The sequence below is a fragment of the Toxorhynchites rutilus genome, chromosome 1, assembly GCF_029784135.1.
Source record: "Toxorhynchites rutilus septentrionalis strain SRP chromosome 1, ASM2978413v1, whole genome shotgun sequence".
Taxonomy (NCBI): domain Eukaryota; kingdom Metazoa; phylum Arthropoda; class Insecta; order Diptera; family Culicidae; genus Toxorhynchites; species Toxorhynchites rutilus.
In genome coordinates this window covers 156,352,149-156,358,420 of record NC_073744.1, presented here as the reverse complement: position 1 = coordinate 156,358,420, position 6,272 = coordinate 156,352,149, and positions in this window count along the sequence as shown.

Genomic DNA, 6,272 nt, shown 5'->3' with positions numbered 1-6,272 from the left:
CTTATTTTCTTTATTTTCTTCTGATTAAATGATTCGTAAATAAGAGCTTCAAAGACAACTCCCGTTTTTTTAACACATATGTTGAATTGAAGTACTAGAGTTAGGCGATACCTTTGTAATAAAAGTGATAATAAATCGACCTCCGGCAATCAGTCTGTTCAGACTATTCAGACCGTGTAGTTTTGCTAAGAAATACTAGAACACAAATCCAGAAAACCCAATGGTTCCAGACTCTTTTTCAAGCATTCTTCCACAAAACTTTGGGCATTTATAAAGGGTGTGTCACATCAAATTGCATCACGGAAAAAACGCTGTAGAAATTCGCCCAGTAGACCGATCCTTTTGAAAATTTTAGACAGTAAAATAAAAACTATTAAACAACTTTTGGCATTTTCTTTTTATTCATACTTCGAGCCCAAGCCCGTATGCTCGCACCTTCCTCTTTACCCCGTCCATAAGGTTCTGTACAACGTCAGGTTGTAGTTTTTTTTGAACAGAAATCCATTTTCTCTTGAAGTTCGCCTCCGATTTGACAACGTTTGGGTTCTTCCGGAGGGCCTGCTTCATAATCGCCCAATATTTCTCTATTGGGCGAAGCTCCGGCGCGTTGGGCGGATTCATTTCCTTTGGCACGAAGGTGACCCCGTTGGCTTCGTACCACTCCAACACGTCCTTTGAATAGTGGCACGAAGCGAGATCCGGCCAGAAGATGGTCGGCCCCTCGTGCTGCTTCAATAGTGGTAGTAAGCGCTTCTGTAGGCACTCCTTAAGGTAAACCTGCCCGTTTACCGTGCCGGTCATCACGAAGGGGGCGCTCCGCTTTCCGCAAGAGCAGATCGCTTGCCACACCATGTACTTTTTGGCAAACTTGGATAGTTTCTGCTTGCGAATCTCCTCCGGAACGCTGAATTTGTCCTCTGCGGAGAAGAACAACAGGCCCGGCAGCTGACGAATGTCCGCTTTGACGTAGGTTTCGTCGTCCATTACCAGGCAATGCGGCTTCGTCAGCATTTCGGTGTACAGCTTCCGGGCTCGCGTCCTCCCCACCATGTTTTGCCTTTCGTCGCGGTTAGGAGCCTTCTGAACCTTGTATGTACGCAGGCCCTCCCGCTGCTTGGTCCGCTGGACGAATGAACTTGACAAATTCAGCTTATTGGCGACATCCCGGACCGAACTTCTCGGATCACGTCTAAACTGCTTAACTACGCGCTTGTGATCTTTTTCACTGACGGAGCATCCATTTTTGCCGTTCTTCACCTTCCGGTCGATGGTTAGGTTCTCGAAGTATCGTATTAGTACTCTGCTGGCCGTGGATTGGACGATTCCCAGCATCTTACCGATGACCCCATGTAACAACTCCGGATTCTCGAAATGAGTGCACAAGATTAATTCACGACGCTCTTTTTCGTTGGACGACATTTTTCCAAATTTACAAAAAATTGACAGTGAAGCATGGCCAACGTGATCTATACACTCTTATCTGATTATAAGCGAAAGCTGAAGATATAATTCCTAAAAATTAAATTTCTACAGCGTTTTTTCCGTGATGCAATTTGAAGTGACACACCCTTTAGTTCCTTATGTGAAAAAAGTTGACGATCGTTTGCCAAACGAGCACTTTTTTGACCGAATTTTTTCATCGCAACAGTCGTATCCGCTAATGGTTTTTCGATTTGGTATAAAATTGAGGTCCCGGCAGCGTTCTGGAATCTTCGTTGACGTATGTTTCGTCATCCATGAGAATGAACTGGATGGGATTGTTCAAAATACGCTCAAATAGCTTTCGAACTTGTGTTTTAGTGCGATCTTGCTGCTCCGGTGTTTGTTTGGCCAGGTACTAAATATACAATGTTTTCCTGGTTGGGAATGAGAATTAATAAAAATAAAAAAGCTCTCCAGTCCACATTTGTATAATGTTTAGCCATTTTACGTTTATCTATATATATATATATATATATATATATATATATATATATATATATATATATATATATATATATATATATATATATATATATATATATATATATATATATATATATATATATATATATATATATATATATATATATATATATATATATATATATATATATATATATATATATATATATATATATATATATATAAGTTATAAGCGAAACCAGGCTTAACCTTCAAAACCATCAACACAGAGCACGTGTTGTCGAGCGGGTAGTCATTGAACGAGGGTAATGATTTAAAGCAGGGTAGTTGAAAGTGTAGTCAACGGGTAGATTAGTCAAGTTCTCGCTGGATATAAAATATGGAGCAATGTCAAAATAAAGTAGTTCTAGCCTAGAGCTCAACCATCCAACATGTTCTTGTTGAACCATCTTTCAGAACCTTAGGTGATTATAACTTATATATATATATATATATATATATATATATATATATATATATATATATATATATATATATATATATATATATATATATATATATATATATATATATATATATATATATATATATATATATATATATATATATATATATATATATATATATATATATATATATATATATATATATATATATATATATATATATATATATATATATATATATATATATATATATATATATATATAAATGAAGTGATGTCTGTCTGTCGTCTGATTCTTATAGATTCCTGAACTTTCCTGAAATTCCTAGATACTGAACTGATCGACATGAAAATTGATATGTAGGGGTTTTTGGGGCCGGAGAAGGTTTTCGTGACAGTTTGAGACCCCTCCCCCCTCTCAAAGGGGGAGCTGCCATACAAATGAAACACAAATTTCTGCACTTCTCGAGAATTAATCAAGCAAATGGAACCAAATCAGACATATCGACGTTTTAGGGTGCAATGAAGGTTTCTATGGTGGTTGAGCACTCCACCCCCCTCTCTAAGGGGTAGCTGGCATACATACATAACTCACATTTCTGCATTACTCGAGAATTGATCAAGCATATGAAACTCTATGTGACATGTGGAGGTTTCAGGGTGCAATAAATGTTTTTACGGAGGTTAGACTCTCCACCCCCCCTCTCTAAGGGAGAGCTGCCATAAAAATGAAACACAAATTTCGGTATAACTCGACAACTAATCAAGCAAATGTAGCCAAATTTGGCATACGAAGGTTTTAGGAGACACGAAACGTTGCTATAGTGAATAGAGATTCCTCCCCTCTCTCTGAAGAGGGGGGGGGGGGGAGACTCCCATACAAATGAGGCATACATTTCTGCATAATTCAAGCATTAATCAAGCAAATTGTGCCAAATTTGGGATGAAGGGGTTTTGGGTACGAGAAATGAAATCTTGCACGAGAATTATGTCTGAAATAATATGATATTAAAATGGTGAGTTTTGGTAGAAGTACTGAAATTTTATAGTAAAAAAAAATTTGAAGGGTAGATTAGAAGATCGATCAATGAACAGTTCTGCGATCGGACCCATGAATGTGCGCTTAGTAGGAAAACGTGGATGTGATAACATATATTTCATATATTTCATATATTTCTATATATTTCTCTATATTTCATAGTTATAGTTATCTATATATTTATTCAATATACCCTGTCGGCATTTATTAAAGCTTGAAGTTAGCGTGAAAGAAAGATATTCTATCAGATTAGCACGCCCAAAGACAGTTTAAGTTTTAATCGTTTTTTAATGAAAATAATTACTTGTTGTTTTTTGAATATTTAAAACACGTAGTCCTAATTCTTACTTTACAACTTTGTCTATACATTCCCTGATATCCACAAAACTCATCATTATTGGCATACTTTTTCGGAATCGATCTCGAAACTGAACTTATTCATTATTCTCGAAGCTCCATTATGAGCTTCTATTCAATCAGTCGATAAATTCTCACAACTACTGCTTGCAACGAATCAAAAGAACTTCCAGAATTAATCAATGTGATAGCCGTCGTGTTCAGCAACGCCAAACTTCATGTTATGCAACACGACGATATTGCACCTTCAGATTATCACAGGTTAGGGTACCTGTGAAATTATCTCTAGCACACGAACATAGTGTCGAAGAAGCATAGATATTCTCAATTATATATAAAACAGATTCCGACGAGAATGTAAACATATTCTGGGAGGATAATATTGGTGTAAAAGATGGCGAAAGATCGTGAAACAAAACTGTGCTCATAAACTTGAATAAATGTAGGCTGCCTATAAAAATGATGCGATTGTGCCTAAACTTTCCGGACAACACAATATGAGCTATCCTGATTTCTCCTGATTTTTATTTTCATTCCCCCTGATTTTTCAAAATAATAGTTGGCAACTCCGCTAGTAGACCTTTCATCTTTGGAATGAATTATTTGGCATACCACTTCGTTCAGTCGGCAAAGAGATATTATCTATCTCAAACGTAACGCTTTCGTTGAAGTTTACACCAGAAATTTTGAATTTACACCAGAAATGTACAGAAACAGAAACATGAATGAAAGACGCAGTCTTACGTTAAAATTAGATGAATAGTTAGCTAACTAATGATGAAATAGGGAAATCCAACCGATTCTGTAGCCGATCGAGACGGTTTCATTTTATATAAAATACCTCCTAACAAGCCCTGGAAACTGTAATAATCGATCGTCTCATTCTAAATCATATATTTCTCTATTATAGTGACTTTCAATACATTTTGGTTGGTTCGTCACTTTTACTTCCATTTTTGGAAGAATGGAAGCGAGAATTGAACTCGTGACCTTTAGCGCGAGAGGTATGGAGTTACAAATACGTCAGATCGCCTCCACATTCTAAGTCATAAACTATCACTAACAACAACACCATAAAAGGACTAATTCTCACCATGCCGTGGCGTGCTTTCAACGAATGCGACACAAAGGTTAGATCCGATAACTCCGAAACCGATAATACAGTGTTGGAAAGAAAAAAGCAAATATCATTACGCAAATACTTTTTAATTTTTTGGGAAAATTCACTGCCATTTGTATGCAAATGATTCAGTTTAGGAAATAAGAAAAGGCATTGTAAATGAAGCGATGCTCGTGGATAATATACCTCAATTTGTCCTCCATGACTGAACTGAACGTTGGGGTCGATCTGTCTCAGAAACACAGAACTATCAAGATTACTGTCAAGTAGACCAAATACAAACATTTGTAAGAATCTGGTGCACCGGCGCGCTAATTTTTCAAAGTAAATGAGTCCACAGCATGCAGTGTAATCTGGAAGACTCGCCGGGTTGTTCCACGGTGAGTGTCTTTGCGCATATCCAATGAGTTTACACTGTATCCTTTCCGTCTTGATGGCGAGAGTCGTTTGAGACCTACACTGCATATTCCAAGATCCTGAGGACCAAGGAGGAGAAAAGCGCTTTCAAAGACCAATGATGGATGGTCAGCGCAACCCCATGGACGGAAAATGCTTCATGTAACACTATTGCTCATTGCGATGCAACCCATTCTTCGAGTGAAATTCTTTTACTGGTGCGGGTGCGTAGAATTGAATTGCTACATCCATCACCAGTCCGATATGCTTGATCATGACCTCCTTCCGTGTGAGCTTTTAGTTGATTCAGAGAGCGTTAGATCATTCCTTGGAAACGACCAATATATCACAGTCAAGAATAGAATAGTTTTCGAGAAGAAGCGATCGTTAGGGACACTCCCCGAAATCGTTGAACGTTTAAAGCATGAAGGAAACCGTGAGAGGAAGCGATCCTCCAAAAAAGTTCGATCAATTATGCATCAGAAAATGTCAAGCAACCTTATTCAACCTTATTCTTCGCGAATGGATCCAAATTTCACAACTAAAGTCAATAGTCCTCCAGAATATTGTAGCGTTTATTCAGCAGGAGCATACGCTGTAAAAATGACTGTCAACTACGGATATAGATGATTTAGTGATTGTTACATGTTCTGCTAGTTGTCTCTAGGCATCAAAAAGCAGTAAATGCAGACATCCGTGGATTCGGAGGTATGAATAATGACACAAAGCAGATGAATGCGATTTTTTGGACTCTTGACCACACCGATATTAACACTTTGCGGACCGCTCACGAGATTTCTCATGTTTCGCGTCCCATCCGTTGCGGACCGCTCATGAGATTTCTCGTTTTTGCGTTCCTTCTATACGGACTTGTGTGGAATTAGCGGATAAAAGTTTTTGTTGCGTGCAAGTTTCTGTTCAACGTCTTGCTGGATTTAATGAATAATGAATTATTTCAACTGAAATAAATTGATTGTTTATCAAGTAACAACCTTCAAAATCATGCTCAT